At 40.6% G+C, this 18251-nt stretch overlaps 1 protein-coding gene across 3 annotated transcripts in view; it reads right to left on the reverse strand.

Moving 5' to 3' along the window:
• Ttc33 (tetratricopeptide repeat domain 33) overlaps window positions 1–18251 on the reverse strand; it is a 38536-nt gene that overhangs the window by 13111 nt on the left and 7174 nt on the right. The gene's annotated exons all lie outside the window — the stretch shown is intronic.

Raw genomic sequence — 18251 nt, forward strand, 5'->3', positions numbered from 1 at the left:
AGAACTGACTCCATAAACTTGTCCTCTGACCTACACACACACACACACACACACACACACACACACACCATAGCATTTATACACTATTATTATTATTATTATTATTATTATTATTATTATTATTATTAAGAGCTTTGTGGGCTGCGAAATCAAATGTCTTTCCTTTTTAATTAACTTCAATGATGAGATATGTACTTTAAAGGATTTGTCTTAAAAGCCTGCAATGCAGTTCTAAGCCTAGGTTCTGCTATAGCAATCTACCTGGCAGAGATGACAGTCATCCTGACTAGTTTTATGACAAGTTGACACATCTAAATTCATCTGAGAGGAGGAAACCTGAATTGAGAAAATGCCTCCTTAGGATTGTTAGCAGGCAAACAAACCTGTAGGGCATTTTTTGAATAAGGAATTGAGCCTGTTGTGGGTGAGGTCACTCTGGGCTGATGGTCCTTCTCTGTAAGAAGTAGGCCCAGCAAGCCAGTGAACATCCCTCTTCCACAGCCTCTCAACAGCTCTTCCCCAGGCTCCTGTCTTGTTTGAGTTCCTGCCATGACTTTATTCAACGATGAGCAGTGATGTGTTGATGTAGCAAAATAACCCCTTTCCTCCCCAAATTGTTTTTAGTCATAGAAAGGACAAATATCTATTTTTGTTCATAATATAAATACATGCCAAGCTTAAAAGAAAGGTAAAATGTACCCAAAATAATATGCAGATAACTTCTAGTATATTGTGGTTTGACTGTGACATGTCCCTTAAAGGTATATGTATGGACACTTAATTCAAATAGTGTCACTATTTGAAAAAGTTGTAGAACCTTTTTTTTCCCACTGTTTAATTCATCTTTATTGAATGAACAATCCCATAAGCAGAACCCAACTCTATATGGATCAATTTTCTCTTCCCACCCTTTCATCTGGATGCTTGAAAACAGTTTTTATGTCTTTAGACACAATCTGCCTCCTTTCAAATTGCTGAAAACAAAAGACTGTATCTTTTTTACAAAATACAAAAATAAAGTCCTGGACTACCACACAATCCAAGTGGAGGCACTGCGTCATCATCAGGCCTTCTGCACAGGTGATGGGAGGCTCAGAAGCTCCCAGGAGCGAGCACAAAATCATCACGCGTCTCTACAAGGGACTATGTGCTTAAGTCTCTGGTTTTCGTGCACACACTTTCAAATCCTTCTGAAGAAACTAAGAGAGAAAAGGAGGAGCTCCTACTACAGCCACCAAAGCGGAGGAAGAGACCGCGTAGACATTGGTTCTCTAAATCACTGAAGTTACTTTCCTGCTGTCATTTGTCAGAGCTGCCTTTAAGAGGTGGCACCTCAGTGAGACATGGATCACTGGGGGCCAACCTAAATATTTTAAACACCAGCCCTGCTTCCTGCCTCCCCCCTTTGTCCTGTTCCAGCAGGGTGTGAGACATGAGGAGTCCCAACCACACCCTCCTGCCAGGGTGGAACCACTGCCCTCATGCCTTCTCTACAATGACAGCTGCTTTCTGTCAAACTAGGAGCTAAAATCAACTCTTCCTCCCTTAAGTGGCCTCTTGTCAAGTCTTTGATCACAGCAACAAGACTAATAACTAATGCACACTACCACCTTTTATTTTAAGATTGAGAGCCAGGTATTCAACTACTATCTTCAGCTGTAGCCACCAACAGCTAAACTAAGTCAGTAACTCTAAAATTGCCCTTAGCACACTTGATGCAAAGTCTTCAGAGGTTGTGCACTTTTTCCTCCTCCCTAGGCAGTGTTAATGAGCACTGCTCCTCTTTCCGAGGACCTGGACATGTCTGCAGTCCCAGAGCTGCGAGCCACTGACAATCTCTGTCACACACTATCTTCTCTTAAATCATTTCTTGTTGTTTTCCAGACCCTTCGTTTTCTCAGTATGTGTTCTATATGTACAATACATAATACTTGGCAATAAACAACTGCTACTGGTTCATATTCTCTAATATAAACTATAATCATATAACATACAATAGTATATGTGTGGCATGCGTGTGTGCGGTGTGTGCTTGTGTCGATGTGTGTGTGCAGCATTAGGACAGCATCCTCCTTTATTGCTCTTCATGCTATTTTCTTGAGAAAGGTCTTTTCTGAGCCTGAAAAAAAATCCAGGTTTTGTAAGGCTAGCTGGGCAGTGAGCTCCTGGTATCCACTATCTCTCAGCCAGCAATGCTGGGGTTGCAGGCACACATGCAGCTTTTAATCTAGTGCTAGAGATTCGGAAGCATTCTTATCAACTGAATCATCTCCCCATCTAACTCACAATCTTTGTATTGCTATTTTAGAGTTCATCTCTTGTACTTAGGAGAACAAGTTACTGTACAAGATCACTGTAAATACACCAGAAGTAAAACTCCATACACCCTGTTTTCACTGACTCGCTTAACCAAAAAGCCAACTCAAGAGACTGACTTAAACCATCTAAGTTGTTATTTAGTCCAATTATTTTTCTTTATACCACATGCATAATTGTGTGGGCCTTAAATATATTTCTCATTTTTACATTACACTTGGAGACAACAAGGAGATTTGTGAATTATATATGAGCAAACGCTAACAGTCACTGAGCATAGACTACAATGCCAGTTACTTATTGTACTTGACCTTCACCAGAACCCCAGGTGGCATTAGTTATTATCTCCATTTCACAAATAAGAGAGCAGAAGATTAAAGAAGCTAACTTCCCAAAGGTAGTTAATGCTGCAGCTACAAGGGTCGGGTAGGGTTTGGAGGCATCAAGCGTAACACCCGCACCTCATGCTAAGCCACACTTGGTCCTATTTCCTCACTAGGCATCCTTTTCAACTGCCGTGTAAGTTTTTGTAAGTATACTCCATTGGGCTCACACAGGAAGCTAACAGCCACCTCTCAGAACATCCACTCTATTACGGAGGATGCTGTACATAAAGACCCAAACTCCTCCATCAGTGAAATGCTTGCTGCCCAAGCATGAGGACCCGAGTGCAGTTAGTCTACACCTACAGCAAACCCGGAGCATGGCACAAGCTTTGAAATATCACCACTGGAAACAGACAGGAGGATTCTCGGATGGACTGACCAGCAGAAGCTATCAGCAAACCCCAGGTTAAGTCTCATACCATCTTGACAAAGCACAAAGAGTACATAGTGGGAGTGTGCTTCACAAAGTTTGCTTTTAAAGTCATTAGTGGTGGGCGGTCAACCCACACTTACAATGAACAACTCTGCTGTAGGGCTCGAAGCTTAACTACAAGTTAAATGTTCAACTCAAGAGAAGGTGGCAACCTCTGATTCCAGCCAAATCACACAGAAAGAAGTAAGCCTAGACCACTGTTAGAGACTTTTTGGGCTTTGAGAGGCTTTGGTGACCAGTTCTTACTATGTATCTACATAGGCCAGGCTGGCCTCAAACTCAGATCCACCTGCCTCTGACTGCTGAGTGCTGAGATTAAAGGAATCTACCACCAAGCCCAGCTCCTTCATAGCCTTTAGCTCATAGAATTCCTCAATGAAAAGACATCTACCTGCTCCCTCCTAAGTTCTCCCTCCTCCTCTTCTCCATAGCCCAGTAAGTCCAATCAGAGCTGTCCACGTGAGTATGGTTGTTGGGCTACACAGGAGGGTGGGCAACCTGCCAATTCCACCCCAACTTTATCATGTGTCAGCACAATTCTGGGTATTTCCCCAAGAAATCACAAGTCTAGGTTTTTAAATGTATTGTACTTTTTATAGACATATCAAACATTCCTTCATTCCTTTAGACCACAAGATTCTCTCTATACCAAACTTGCTTAAAGGCTGAATATTATACAGTTATAGGAAAGAGCAAGAGAGAGAGAGAGAGAGAGAGAGACAGAGAGAGAGAGAGAGAGACAGAGAGAGAGAGACAGAGACAGAGACAGAGATATACTCAGTAGTATCTTTATTGGTAGGTATTAGAAACTGGGTTTTAACCAGTCCTTTTTTGAAGGGAAGGAAGACCACAAGTTCGTTCACCAAGGCCACAGCTAACTGGAACAAAGAAAAATACATAATCCAAAAAAGCCAATCCATTGTCAAGTTGACTTTGTATAATTTCTATGGCCTGGTACAACTGGCATATGCCTATCAGATTCCCCTTTGTGGAATCTGAAAACAGGAAACTGAAGAGTTAAAACTATGGAGAAGAGCAAACTGATAAAATAAGGAAAGTAAGTACTAATAGGGCACAGCAGAGTGTTGGGAGCCGACTTTAGCAGAAAGCGGCTATCAGCTTTGCAGCCATCTTGAGCCATATACCCTGACATGAGACTTGGATTACAATAGCCTACAACAGCTGAGCACACTCCGATAATCTTGGTTTAGATGCCTTGAGATTAAAGGTGCGTGAGATTAAAGGTGTGTGAGATTAAAGGTGTGTGACTTAAGAGTATAATTTAGAAGTATAGAGATCAGAGTTAGAGACAAGACCTAAGGGCATGATTAAAGGTGTGACCAAAAGGCGTGGCTTAGAAGTAAGACATATAAAAGGCAGAGGCAGACAGTAGACATTCAGACTATAGAGAGACGAATCAGACACGTCAGACATTAGGTAGAGTCTACCCTCACCCTTGCTCTTGCTGAACCCCGACCCGCAGACCGGAGCGGCAGCTTGGGCCGGGATACAGTGGCCGCCCAAACGTGGGTTGGCCCAGGCCTCAACATTTTGCCTGGGCTGCGACGTTTTTTGGCCACCCCAACATGGGGCTAGTGTGGACCCCAACATTATTTTGGCCGCCCCAACGTGGGGCTAGTGTGGACCCCAAAAGCAGAGAATCTCAACAGGCAGCTGTTAATTCTCAACCTTACTGAGAAAAAATGCCTTTGGTACTTTGAATAAAAAAGGCCCCAGCCTCCCTCTTCTCAGAGGAGAAGAGGAGGCATATGTGAGGCTATGTGATGAGGGGACTGGGAGGGCAAGGGGACAGCAATCGGGATGTAAAGTGAGTGAGTGAATGGATGAATGAATAAATGAATAAATAAATAAATAAATAAATAAATAAATAAATGGAAAATGGCTCCCAAAGGCTCATATATTTGAATGCTTAGTCACAAGAGAGTGGCATTATTTGAAAAGATTAGAAGGATTAGGAGGTGTGGCCTTCTTGGAGTGTGTGTGGCCTTGCTGAAAATGTGTCATTGTAGGGTGGATACCATGGAAGGCCCTGCACATATACACTGTTCTCAATCTCATATTCTCTCTCTCTCTCTCTCTCTCTCTCTCTCTCTCTCTCTCTCCCTCCCTCCCTCCCTCCCTCCCTCTCTGTCCCTCTCTGTCTGTCTCCCCTGTAACCTCTCCCCCTTCTTTCTTTGTGCCTATGGATCAGAATGTAGCTCTCAGCTACTGCTCCAGCTACCTGCCTACATGGTACCATACTCTCTGCCATGACGGTAATGGACTAAACCTTTGAGATGTAAGTATGCCCCCAACTAAATGCTTTCTCTTACTGGAGACACACTGGTGTCTTCACAGCAATAAAACAGTGACTACAAAGGCCTATAAAGACTGGCTTCCTTTTCTATCTCTAACCTCCCTTCTGACCTGGCCTCTTTCCTGCGTGCTTTAATCACACTTTGGGCATACTCCTTGATATTTCTCAGATACACTAGGCATACACCCACTTCAGGGCATTTGTGTTGTTATTTCCTCTGCCTGGGTTATTCTTTTCCCAGATAACCATATTATAAATGCCCTATGCTTAAAGACTCACCTGGATTATTTTCTTTGATTCAAATACATCACAAGATGCTCTTGCCCATATAGCCTATATAATATCACTGACTAATTAGTTCAACAAACAGTGCATACAACTCTCAGTCACCTTTACCTTTCTGCCAAGCACATTATTTCCCTAAATTTTGATCAATTCAACTTTCAGATTTCTTTGTTTCTATCAAACTACAATAAATCCTACTAAGAAAATCATCAAAGCAAACTGATAAGGCCCACATTCACACAGTCTATAGTGAACACACACTAGGAGCTACAGGTTGGACATATAGCAATGAAGAACACAAAATATCTACTTACACAGAACACACATTCTAATACAAAAAAAAAAAACAGACATGAAATGAGTAACTGAATAAATATGACTGCTGTAAAGAAAATAGAATCAGAAGACTAAAAGTACTAGGAGAAATCCACCCACATTGTCTTAGTACTTACAAAAGGTTATTTGAAATGGTACTATTTGGGCCATTACTGAAAATAAAAACCAACTTGCCATATGAAAATCTGAAAAAAAATATTCTAAGTAGAGAATACAAGAGCAGAAATGAATACATTTGATACTATTTAGGGAAAAACATAAAATCCAGCCTGAGTTAAGCATAGTGGTGAAGGGATAAAGTAAAAAAAAGAAACACACAGGGCCCTGAAATTTAAAAATAGCACTTAAATTATATTTAGTCTTAGTGTTGATACTGGTATTAATACTTTGAAACAACTATAAGCATACTATAACACCAGAATAATTTTGTGAAATCCTTTTAAGAATAAAAAAATATAGAAGTATCAAATGCTTAAATTTTAAGTTAATAAAAGCTTTGAATAATTTCTCATTAACAAAACATTTTCTAGAGCTAGAAAATAGCCTGTTTAGTAAATCACCTGCCACACAAGTGTGAAGACCTGAGTCAGAACCCAGAAGCACTGCTCTGCCTGTTCTCCTCAACTCCTCTCGGTGCTCTCTTCTCAGGCATTGTTTTTAAATGATCCAATAAACCCTCTTAAGTAACAGAGCATTCCAACACCAGATCTAGGAGTGATTTTAAATAATATAATCAACAGAAAGCACACAACTATAAGAAAGTGTCCAATATCACGAAGAGGACAACAATTATAGTAGTATCAGCTGAAACAATGGTAGACCACGCCCTTGTTTGACCTCAGCTGAGAATATACTCATCCCTGTGATTATCCACCAACAAGAACTGACTGCAGTTAAAATGCATTTAGTGAAAGGGAATGGGCATCACATGGGGCTGGAGGGCAGAAGTAGTAGATGATATAATTGATCAAAATACACTGTATATGTATATGAAAAACACATTTTACTAAGTACATAAATTTAATATGCAGATAAGACAAGCACATATAGGAGACAGGAACCTTGATCGGTGGTAGTGCTCAGATTGAATGGTCTAGTATGGTCCTACTAGGCAAAGGAAAAGATATAAAGATGCGCTAAAATAAATCCTAACCTGCTCAGAGTTTCAGCAGTTGTAGTGGTTTGAATATGCTTTGCCCAGGAAATGGCACTATTAGGAGGTGTGACCTTATTGGAGGAAGCGTGTAACTGGGGGTGGACAATGAGACCCTCCTAACCACATAGGAGCCAATCTTCTAGCTGCCTTTGGAATAAGAGGTAGAACTCTCAGCTCCTCCAGCGCCATGCCTGCCTAGATGCTGCCACGCTTTCCACCCTAATGATAATGGACTGAACCTTTGAACCTGTAAGCAAGCACCAATTAAATGTTGTCCTTCATAAGAGTTGCCATAGTTGTGGTGTCTGTTCACAGCAATGAAACCTTAACTAAGCTAAGCAGAGATCACTTACTGAAATTATACGGTTATGGGGATTAAATCACACATCCACTTCCAGTATTTAAGCTGCTTATTTACACAAATGAAGTTTCTAATTAAGTAGGACAGAACCAAACCATCTTTCTATACAAGACTAACTAACTGTGAAAACAGCAGGAAGGCACTGACACTGCACAAAGGTGCACACAACAATGGATAAAGGTCATTTCCAAACCAGATTTAAACAATGGTGCAGCAGCTACTAGTACAAGAAACTTGCAGGGTTTTACTGTACTAACCACAATTATCCTTTTGTAGTATCCTCTGTACACCCACTAGAGCAGTGCTTCTTAACCCTTCCAATGCTGTGACCCTTTAATACACTTCCTCAGGGTGTGGTGACCCCCAACCATAAAATTATTTCATTGCTACTACATATTTTTACCCTTGTTATGAATAGTAATGTAAACATCTGATATGTCATCTCTGTGAAAGGATCATTGAACCCCCCCCCCAAGGGGTCAAGGCCCACAGGTTGAGAACCTCTGTACTAGAAAATGAATTTTTCTGTATGTACAAAGTCAAAGTTTTAATCTTCCAAGTTTGACTTCTGATAGAGGGATAATTAAATATATGTACTACCTACATTTTCATTTGTTTCATATACCTGTCAACAGAATTATAAGTCAACAGAAATTAACATCAATGTCACAGAATAATTTTGACTAAATAAAAAATAAACCTCATGACCATAGCAAGTTGTCTTATCTTTTTAATTTTTCACTGGTTCTTTGTGAATTTTACCCCACGAAGCCCAATTCCTCTCATCTCCTCATCCCTTTGTATCTACCTTCCACCCCTGCAACTTCCCTGCAAAAGAAAATACCTAAAATTAAAAATATGTATCTTGTTATGGAAGCTGTAGTGCGTCACAGTGTCTCACAAAGTGCACTCCTTTGTCCAGGCATCTTTACTTGCAGGGTTCACTGCAGTGAGTCATTGGTCTCTTTCAAGGCCTCTGCCTTCTGCTACACCATCAATACTGATCATCACTGGGACTCCTTTCAGATATCCTGCTGTTGCCCTGTGTCATAGAGGTCCTGGTGCTTTAGATCTGCAGGACAGGACTCTTCACTTGCTCCAGCAGATCAGAGACTGGATAGATGTTGTGGTGGCCAACTCAAAGCCCTGGATCTGGACCTGGTGGGTAGCTGAGTTGGTCAGCCCACCAGCTCTCCTGAGCCAGCACCACCAGGCCAAACTCTCCAGCACTGCTCTGGCTAGCTCAGCCAATGCCAAGCTGGCAAGGGGAAGGGTCAGTGCTCCCCACTGTCATGCCCTAAGGGCTGGGAGCTGGCTTACCAGGGCCAGTTCTATTGTGCTGCCCAGGGGAGCTACAGGGCCAGCTCTCCTGAGTGCTGCAGTCAAGGAGGGGAAAGGTTAGCTCAACTGCTCTCATGCCTCAGGTGGAGAGAGGAACAAAGAAGAGGGTATCTCTCCCTCACCCATGTACCTTGTCTTCTTTTTAATGACAAATCTGCTTATTTTAATAAGTCCACAAAATATGCAAATGGTAAAACATAAATGGAGTTCTCCTTCCCTTGAATTAAACCCAATCAATCACTTTTTCATCAGAAAAGCCTCCCTTATCAAATTTATTCTAGGAACATACAAGCAAGATGGCTCTGCAGTAACAGTGCTTTCCCCAAGCCAGATGACCTGATTTGATCCCCAAAATCTATAGAATGAAAAGAAAAAACAAAATCCCAGATGTTGTCCTCTGACATCTACATGTGAACAATGGCATGTGCCACCATCCACGTGTCCATAAATATACAAAAATGAAATGGACATGTGGATGGTATACAAAATTATTTTGGTGAATATTGGTAATAGCACTCTCTTAATAACTCTTTAGAGAATAAATTGAAACTTTGAATTTGTTTCGGTGTCTGTTACAAGTTCTGTGCATGCAGTGGGATGGGTACTCAGCTCCCCTAACAGGGATCTACATTTCTGAAGAAGTAAGGAAGACATAGAGTAGTCTAGAGTAAACATATTATATTATGACATGGGATGACACAGAACAAGCCATGACTAGAAAACTGCTGCCTCTGTCTAATCTGAAGCATTAAATTTCATAAATAAAATTTAACCTGGGCTAGGAATGGAGCTCACCACTGTTCTGACATCATTTCAGCCTATCTGGAGAATTTAAAAACGTTAGAGAGAATCTATCCTTGTGATTACTGAAGACTTTCACATCTATCAGATGAATATGCAAATTCTAAGAAGATTAATAAATTACATCCAGAAACTTATAATACAAAATTTACATACAACAATATAAAGTACATCTCATCAGAACATTAGGAATGTGATAACATGAAACGGATAATAGAAGAAAAAAATGCACCAGCCACTCAAAAGCCAGAAATGTGCCAGTTTCCGGTTATGTACACAAGCTTTATGTACTACTCTCTATTACACAGATTATCAAACAGTCTGTGGTTACTATTTTGTACTAAGTCTTCATGACTTATCCACAGGGCAGTAACCATGTATCACATGAAAGTGCTCTGCCTCTTTAGGTAGACTGTGAGTACTGCCAAACCAGTCTAAACAATGTTCCCAATTGACAACAGGAAAAGCTGGGAACTGCAAAGTTCTATTCCTTCTCTGGAATTTCACAATAATCCTTCCATTCACAATTTCCTTACAAATACTATAGCAATAAATTTTCTAAAACAGTGGTAGCAAATTCAAGTTAGCATTTGCATGTCTGCCCAATCTTTTGTCTACACTGCTCAGCACACTTCTGCTCTATTCAGCTGGCTCTTTACCCTGAGCCCAGCCATTGACCATGCATGCCTTGGTTTGGATAGAGCTCCTAGTGAAAACACACCTGACTTCAGGACTGTCTTTTCTACCTTGTCATCTTTCAATCCATAAAAACATCCTCTAGTAAATTAACACTCTGTTCTTCCTGCTGTCATCCTTTGCTGATGGCTCCACGCACTAGCTGTGATATCACTTGACTGACCTCAGAGTAACTCTTTCATTTTTAAGAATATTATGAGGGCTGGAGAGATGGCTCAGCGGCTAAGAGCACTGCTTGTTCTTCCAAAGGTCCTGAGTTCAATTCCCAGAAACCACATGGTGGCTTACAACCATCTGTAATGAGATCTGGTGCCCTCTTCTGGTGTGTCTGAAGACAGCTACAGTGTACTCATCATATATATAAAATAAATAAATAAAATATTTTTTAAAAAAAAGAATATTATGGTTTTTTTATCTTTTTAATGTATGTTACATTTTATGACTTTTTGAAAGGGAGAGAAATAGTACAATTATTTAACATACAATTGTTTTTAGTACTCAAAGTCCTATAAAATTGGCATTACTTGCTCTCCTTTTACAAAGCAAAAGCTGAGAGCAGCTACAGGACAAGTCCCAAACTTCATGGCACTAATCCTCCCAAGGTAGTATAGTATGTAACATAGCTCTTACCAGGCCTTCTACAACTACCTCAACAACGTCTTACTGAATTTCCCTCTTGTCCTTATGTGTACCTCTTTCTGAACTTAGAAATCAGAGTAGGTTTGTTTTGAGGGTTTGTTTTGCTACAGGGTCTCACTCTGCAGCCCTAGAACTCACTATTGTAGACCAGGCTGGCCTTGAACTCAGAAATCTACCTGCCTCTGCCTCTTGACTATGCCAGGACAATCATGAGAGCTGGCCTGAGTAAGTGTTTGGTTTTTTATACTCGAGTGTGTGTGTGTGTGTGTGTGTGTGTGTGTGTGTGTGTGTGTCTGTGTGTGTCTGTGTGTGTGTCTGTGTCTGTGTCTGTGTCTCTGTGTGTGTCTGTGTATGTCTATGTGTGTGTGTGTGTGTGTGTGTGTATGTGTGTGTCTGTGTGTCTGTGTGTGTGTCTGTGTCTCTGTGTGTGTGTTTTAATTCTTTTAAGCCCACAGAAAACGTCTGAGCACTTAAAAGTCATTAATATCACAGTTTCTATCCACTCGAGTTGTCCTACCTGCTACATGAGACTTCTGAAAACAGAGAGAAGCATAGAAGACACACTAAGAGGGAACAGGAAGTTAAAAAAAAAAAAAAAAAAAAAGCTCGTCTCTGGAAACACAAGAAGCAGTCGCCATTTTTACTTTAGTCCATCTCATCATTTCAGTAACAGGAATTATAAAACTCCTAAGACAGAGGATTGTGAGTACTCGGAGAAAAAAAGAGAAGAGAGGAGGGTGGGGGAGGGGAAAAAGAAGAGAGAAGGGGACAGGAGGACAGGGAATTCTAGGTAGAGCAGAGAGACTTTAGTTCTGAGATGTTTAATGTTTCAAATATCTCTGCAGCTTTTAAGGCCCATGGACGGTTTTGGTCTCTAGGGTAAAGGATGACATGCTGATAGACTTTGTGAGCAGTATAGTTTCTGTCACAACTACTGTGTCACAAATCAGCCACAGACATGACATAAACAGATGACCATAAGCAGTGACAGTGGTTCTGTCACTATAAACATTTACTTTTAAACAGCAGCAATGGTTTGGTCCCCAATCTCTGCCTGGCCTAGCTACTGATGCAAGTCTGTTGTGTTAGCAACCACAAATGTCCTCCTTAACTTCATATGTTCTATTCTGCCTAAGTAAACTAGAAGCAGTTATTACAGTGTAGCAGGTATCAGTTATGGAAATTCATGGAGGTATCCTTCAACTGTTACTACATGTGTTTAAGGAATTAGTGGCAGGGGCCACACATGGGGCCAGGGATGTTAAGAGCCTATGGGAAAAACAGCTGTCAAAAGGTTATACTGCTCAAAATGTCACTGCCCCCAGTGCTGCAAAGGAAAATGGCTTACCATAGCACCACCCACCAAAGCTGTCCATATACAAAGAACAAGATAAACTGGGAAATTCACCAGAACAGAATAGCTCTTTCTATTGACTCTTTGCATCAGGCAGATATGCACGCATACACATAGAGACATGTGCACACATACAAACACACTTCCCACAGATTTGTATGGAACACAAAAGTAAAGCAAAAAGAAAAGAATGTCTTCTCACCTACCACTTCTATTTTGAAAATGCACTCAATGCTTCCAGTTGAGGCCTTTCTTGCCTAAATATACAAACATTTAAAGAGCAAATGAGCTATTTCCCAACAGTTAAGGTGAAGCAAGCAATGAAGAGATCCCTGAGCTGCCCCACCCCCTCTCAGTCTCCTTCGCGCCCTTGTTCATTTCATAGGTGATCCTTCCTACAGCTCAACAGTGGCACCACTGAGTTCCTCCATCTGGGGGTCATAGGACACTTGGCACTTAAGTCAGTCTGTGGTCTCTCCCAACTCCTGCAGCCTATCTCCTAACTCAACTTCAGTCTGGAACAGACTGAAAAGACACAGCCCTATTGCAGCTGTTGGATAGGAAACATTAAATGATAAAACCTTGGTTTAAAGTCACCGTGGTTAATAAATGGCCAAAGTCTGATTCAGCCAGTTTAAAGGCAGCCTTAACAACATGGAACGAAATCAGCACAAGGAAGGAAGCAAGGTGAATAGCTCAGGGATTACACAGGGCAGGGAGAGATAATGCCAGACAATGAGACAAAGAGCAGCTGGTGACCAGGCCAAGGTAGATAGCATGCTCACTCACCACAGGAAAGGGCACAGTGCTTAGTTACTTTGCTCCCGAATGGATTTCTAATTTACTACAGCTCAAATCTAATGAGCTATTATTTAGTTAATGGCATATTTAATAAATATTTATAGGTCACTTTCTCTGGGCAAGGATAGAAAAGGTCTCTACTATTCTACTAGAACTTTCTAAAGTACTTTATGGAGAAAAGAACATGAGAAAGAGATTCAAATGTAAACTTCATGATTTAAAGAAGGATGTGACATGTAATGAACAAGTGTCTTCTCACAATGGGCGATAGGTGAACATGAGAGTCTTCCAAGGAATGTATATAACCTGAGACCTGAATGACAAGATAGGACAAACATCTGAAAATTTGAAGAAAGTCCATTCCAGACAAAGGCAAGAGCCCAAGGCAAGACTAAGCACTTCATGTTCAGAGGATACAAAGTCAAACCAGTATGATTATAGTATGAGGAGAAAGGAAGTAATTATATTAAAGAAGTAGGCCAACCCACGGCCACAGAAAACCTAACAGGCCAGGGCTAGAGGTGTTGATCTCATGGAGTTGTGGTGGAGAATTCATCGGCTTTACCAACACTGACATGACTTACATTTCTAAAGACATCCAGATCAAGGGAGCAGAATAAGCTATCAGGATATAAAAACATGCACAAGGAGACCAATATGGGTTTATTAAGAAATCCAGGGAGAAGATAACTCCCAGTAAAACCAGGATAAATGCAGTGAAAACTGAAAGTGGATAAAAGAGTATATGGTATAAGAAACTCAAGTTGGGCTGGGCCTGAGGACTGAAAGAAAGAAAGGCATCTAGAAATAATGTCCATTGGTTACCTGGACAAGACCCTGAGGTCAAAGCTTCCTGCCTAACTCTACTGGGATCTCAAGTAAACCAGAAGGGGGTTGGAAGCAAAAGGGAAGTAGGCAAATACAAGCCTATGGAAACGGCCAACAGTTCTGCAAATGAACTTAGATGACCACTATCATGAGAAACCCCTTCAGTGATACCTATGAAATCAGTGTGCCTTGCAAGCCGACCATGAATGGGGGCTTGGGTGAGGGGGATCTTTCCTGTATGCTATTTTCCCACAAGTCAAAGCTTGTTGCACACAGCCTTAACCTGCACTACTCTCTCCAGAATTTCACTAAGTCTCATCTGGTCAGTGTCAAGGGGTAATAGCCTTTCTCTCAAATGGGGTATTACGAATGGGGTCTCACTAGTCTATTATGATATTAGCAGCCAGAAAAGACAGCTACAGAAACAGAGTCAGCTCTCAGACAGGCAGTGACTTATAAGCAGGTGGGGCAGAACAGCTCTGAGAAGGTGAGTAAGCCGGAGAGCTGACTCAGGTTTGAGGCTAAAGTAACCAGGGGAAATGGCAGTGCCTTTCTCCTCTATGGGAAAGCAGCAGACGGCTGGGTAAAAACTCAGATGTTCTGCTTGGTAAGTTTGATGCTTTTTATGTATCCAAGTAGGTGCGAAGAGAGACTTAAAGAGCTGGGGTTCGGATGGTAGGGCAACACATGTTATCAGGCATGCCAGCATGTTAGAAAGGGGACACATGGGAGGAACAGGTAACACAGACACCAGGAGATATTTAGGGAAATGTTCCTGAGAAGTGAGAAGGGATGAGTCCCGGTACATAAGTGGAGGGGGAGATCTTTCATGAGAATTTGGTATTCATTACCACGGCTCGAAGACAAAGAATCTACAGATATGGGACACTCCAAGGACATGAGGGTAAGGAATACACACACTACACCGACTGCATCCACTCTTTTCCTGAGATGTGAGGCAAAACCACTGACTTCAAATACACTGAAGCTTGGACTCAGGATGTGCATCACAAGGTGAAAACATACTCAAATTCACTGTCGTCGTTATACTTTCCTATGTAACTTTCACAATAAATTCTAATTACACTTGGCCTTCACACGCATACATACCCATTCCACAATAACAAAGCCACTTAGCTATGTAAGTGTCACCATCTAGTGGTTGAAACTAGGCACCAATTTTAAAATGTTGGGAGCTATTATACCCTTTACCTTTGGAAGACAAATCCTAGTTAGAAATAAGTCTACAAAAAAAAAATATTTGGAGAAATTAACCTCTAAAAAGCTTTGCATTATTATAAACCAGTACCATAAAATTCCAATACATAATTATCTAACACATATTTATTTAGGGGCAATATATATATCATGCTATACTCTTTTTACATGGACTTGTTCTGAAATCTTTCAATAATCTTTAAGACGTATGTCATCATTTATATGAGGAAACCTGAATGACCTGTCCAAAATTAATACAGAAAGAAATGATAATTATGATAAAACCTGAACGGAGGTAAAATTACTTCAAAATCCATACTCGTAACCATTATAGACACCTGCCCATCTTAAAAGCACCAAGCTTCCTTAGGGCTGGACACAGAAGTAAACTTTTTGTCATAAAGAATCATTAATACTATGAAGAGAAAACTCAAGTTGCAAAATAAGTCTAAGGAAGACCTGCCACCATCAAACAGGCAGTAAAAGACGATACCAAAGAATGAAGCCTTCTCTAGGGAAGAGATGACAGCAACCTATTTGAACAAGACCCTATTCATGTGTTCAAATAATTCTACATGCTCAATAAAACTCAGTGAGAAAATATGAATTTAAAAAACAAGAGAAAAATCACAGGGACATATAAACAAGTAACAATATGTAAAGTAACTTGAAGACAATAGAAATACAAAAGGTAAAAATAAACTGCTGTACAGGGGGAAGGAAGGAAGGAAGGAAGGAAAACAGACAGACAGACAGACAGGGCCTCAGAGCGCTGCTGCACAGCAGCCTGCCTACCAGAGAGAGCTGAGAACAATTCATGGACAGAAATCTGAAGGGCAGGAAAACACACCAGACAAGTTCGTCACACAACAAAAGAATTACAGGGATGAAAGGCTGGGAGACAGCTCAGCCGGGAAAATGCCTGCTGAGTAAGTCTGGTTCCACGCTCACACAGACAAATATGAACGCACAGCCACGCACAAGCATGTACATGTACACACACACACTGTTGGGTGAAAAGAAAGGCCAGTGTGGCTAAAAGCCATGGTAACAATCAACCTAATTTGACAGGGAGAAACCAGGCTGTGTGGCTGCTTTTCACTTAAATTTCACTCCTTACACTGCTATTCCTTAAACTGCTGTCAAACTTCTGTATTTTCAGGCATGTTCAAACCATTATTGTTCCCTTTGTTTGGTTTTGAATAGCCAAATTACTTAATTCTACCAGATCCTTTTAGCTGGTCACTTTCCAAAAGCTATGTATACATTATTCTGAAACAAAAGTTAAACAGAAAAAAAAAAAAAATTCATGATCCTAAAGGAAGCTTCTAGCTGATTTTAGTGACATGACTCAATGTTTTAAACATAGGCAGAAACCACGAGCTATTTTGTTTATCTCTAAAGTTGCTATCTTTCCTTGACCACAGAAAATTCTAAGGGAATGTCCTGACAGGAGCCAATGGCTTTTTCCTCTTCACACTAGTGTAGTTTTGAGAAAAGGCAACATAACAGTGTCAATGAACTGTAATAGGAGCTTACTGAAATTTCTAAACATGTTTTACTAGATATTCTAAAAGTAATTTCATAAATGAAAAACTTAAAATTGGTTTCTTCTAAAACACAATCTATAAAATTCTGCAAGAGAAAACTCTTTTCTTTAATTTTATTTATTTTATGTATGTGAGTACACTGTAGCTGTCTTCAGACACACCAGAAGTAGGCATTGGATCCCATTACAGATAGTTGTGAGCCACCATGTAGTTGCTGGGAATTGAACTCAGGACCTCCGGAATAGCAGTCAGTGCTCTTAACCACTGAGCCATCTCTCCAGCCCCAAGAAAAAAAACTCTTTATGCCTAAAATACCACAAAGAATACACACACTAGCATTACACTATTAAGATCTTAGCTGATGTTAGCCAGGCACAACGGCTCATGCCTATATTCCCAACACTCAGCAGACTGAAAAAGGAGAACTGATCTGAGTTGGAGATCATCCTGCCATGTGCAACCCAATCTCCAAAACAAAAAGCTGAGCATGGTGGCTCACATTTTTTACCCCAGCTCTTGGGAGCAGAGGCAGATCTCAATGAGTTTGAGGGCCAAGTCAGTCTACATAGCATGTTCTAGGCCAGCTAAGGATATATATACACACACATACATGCACACATATACATACACATACATATATATATGTATATATGTATATATGTGTGTATGTATATATATGTAAAAACATATATAAATATATATATATAAATATATAGATAGATACATATATAAATATATATATAAAGATACATATAGAGAGAGAGAGAGAGCGAGAGAGAGAGAGGCCCTGTCTCAAAAATAAAAAGAAAACAATTGGTTAATTGGTTATTGATTGCTATTTAGGGTGGAGGGGTTCATGAGGGCCCACACTTCCATAACGATCTATAAGTAACACTTGATAGAGGTAAAGACATTTTCTTTAGTAAACGAGCCACTAAAATAACCCATGTGCCTATAAATAGCCACATGGGCATCCCATGCACTTAATGGGCAACCCTAATGAAATTCACTGTGTCATCAAAAAAACAAACAACGAAATCAAGGGGATCAATAATGGGGGGGGGGCAGGAGAGGCTAGCAGGAAGGAGACTATGACAATACATTATAACACATAGGACAATGAAGCCAAGGAAACTCATTATTATGTATAGTTAATACATGATGATAAAAGGATTAGTCTAGGCATACAGAAAATATCAACTTTAACAGAGACAGGACAGGACATTTTTCATTGTGAAAAGCTGCACTGGCATGGTGGATGGTTGGACAGGGAGAACCTGCCTATGACCCCAGTGCTCGGAGGGACAATCAAGATCACAAGTCCCAAGCAGCCTGAGCTCTATAGGACCTTGGCACCTTGTCTCAAACACTGAAAAGACAAAAAATGCTCAAACATATAACAAGGACTCATGCTCCACTATGTTCATAGCAGC

Source organism: Arvicanthis niloticus, chromosome 19 (genome assembly GCF_011762505.2).
Source record: "Arvicanthis niloticus isolate mArvNil1 chromosome 19, mArvNil1.pat.X, whole genome shotgun sequence".
In the NCBI taxonomy this organism is placed as follows: Eukaryota; Metazoa; Chordata; class Mammalia; order Rodentia; family Muridae; genus Arvicanthis; species Arvicanthis niloticus.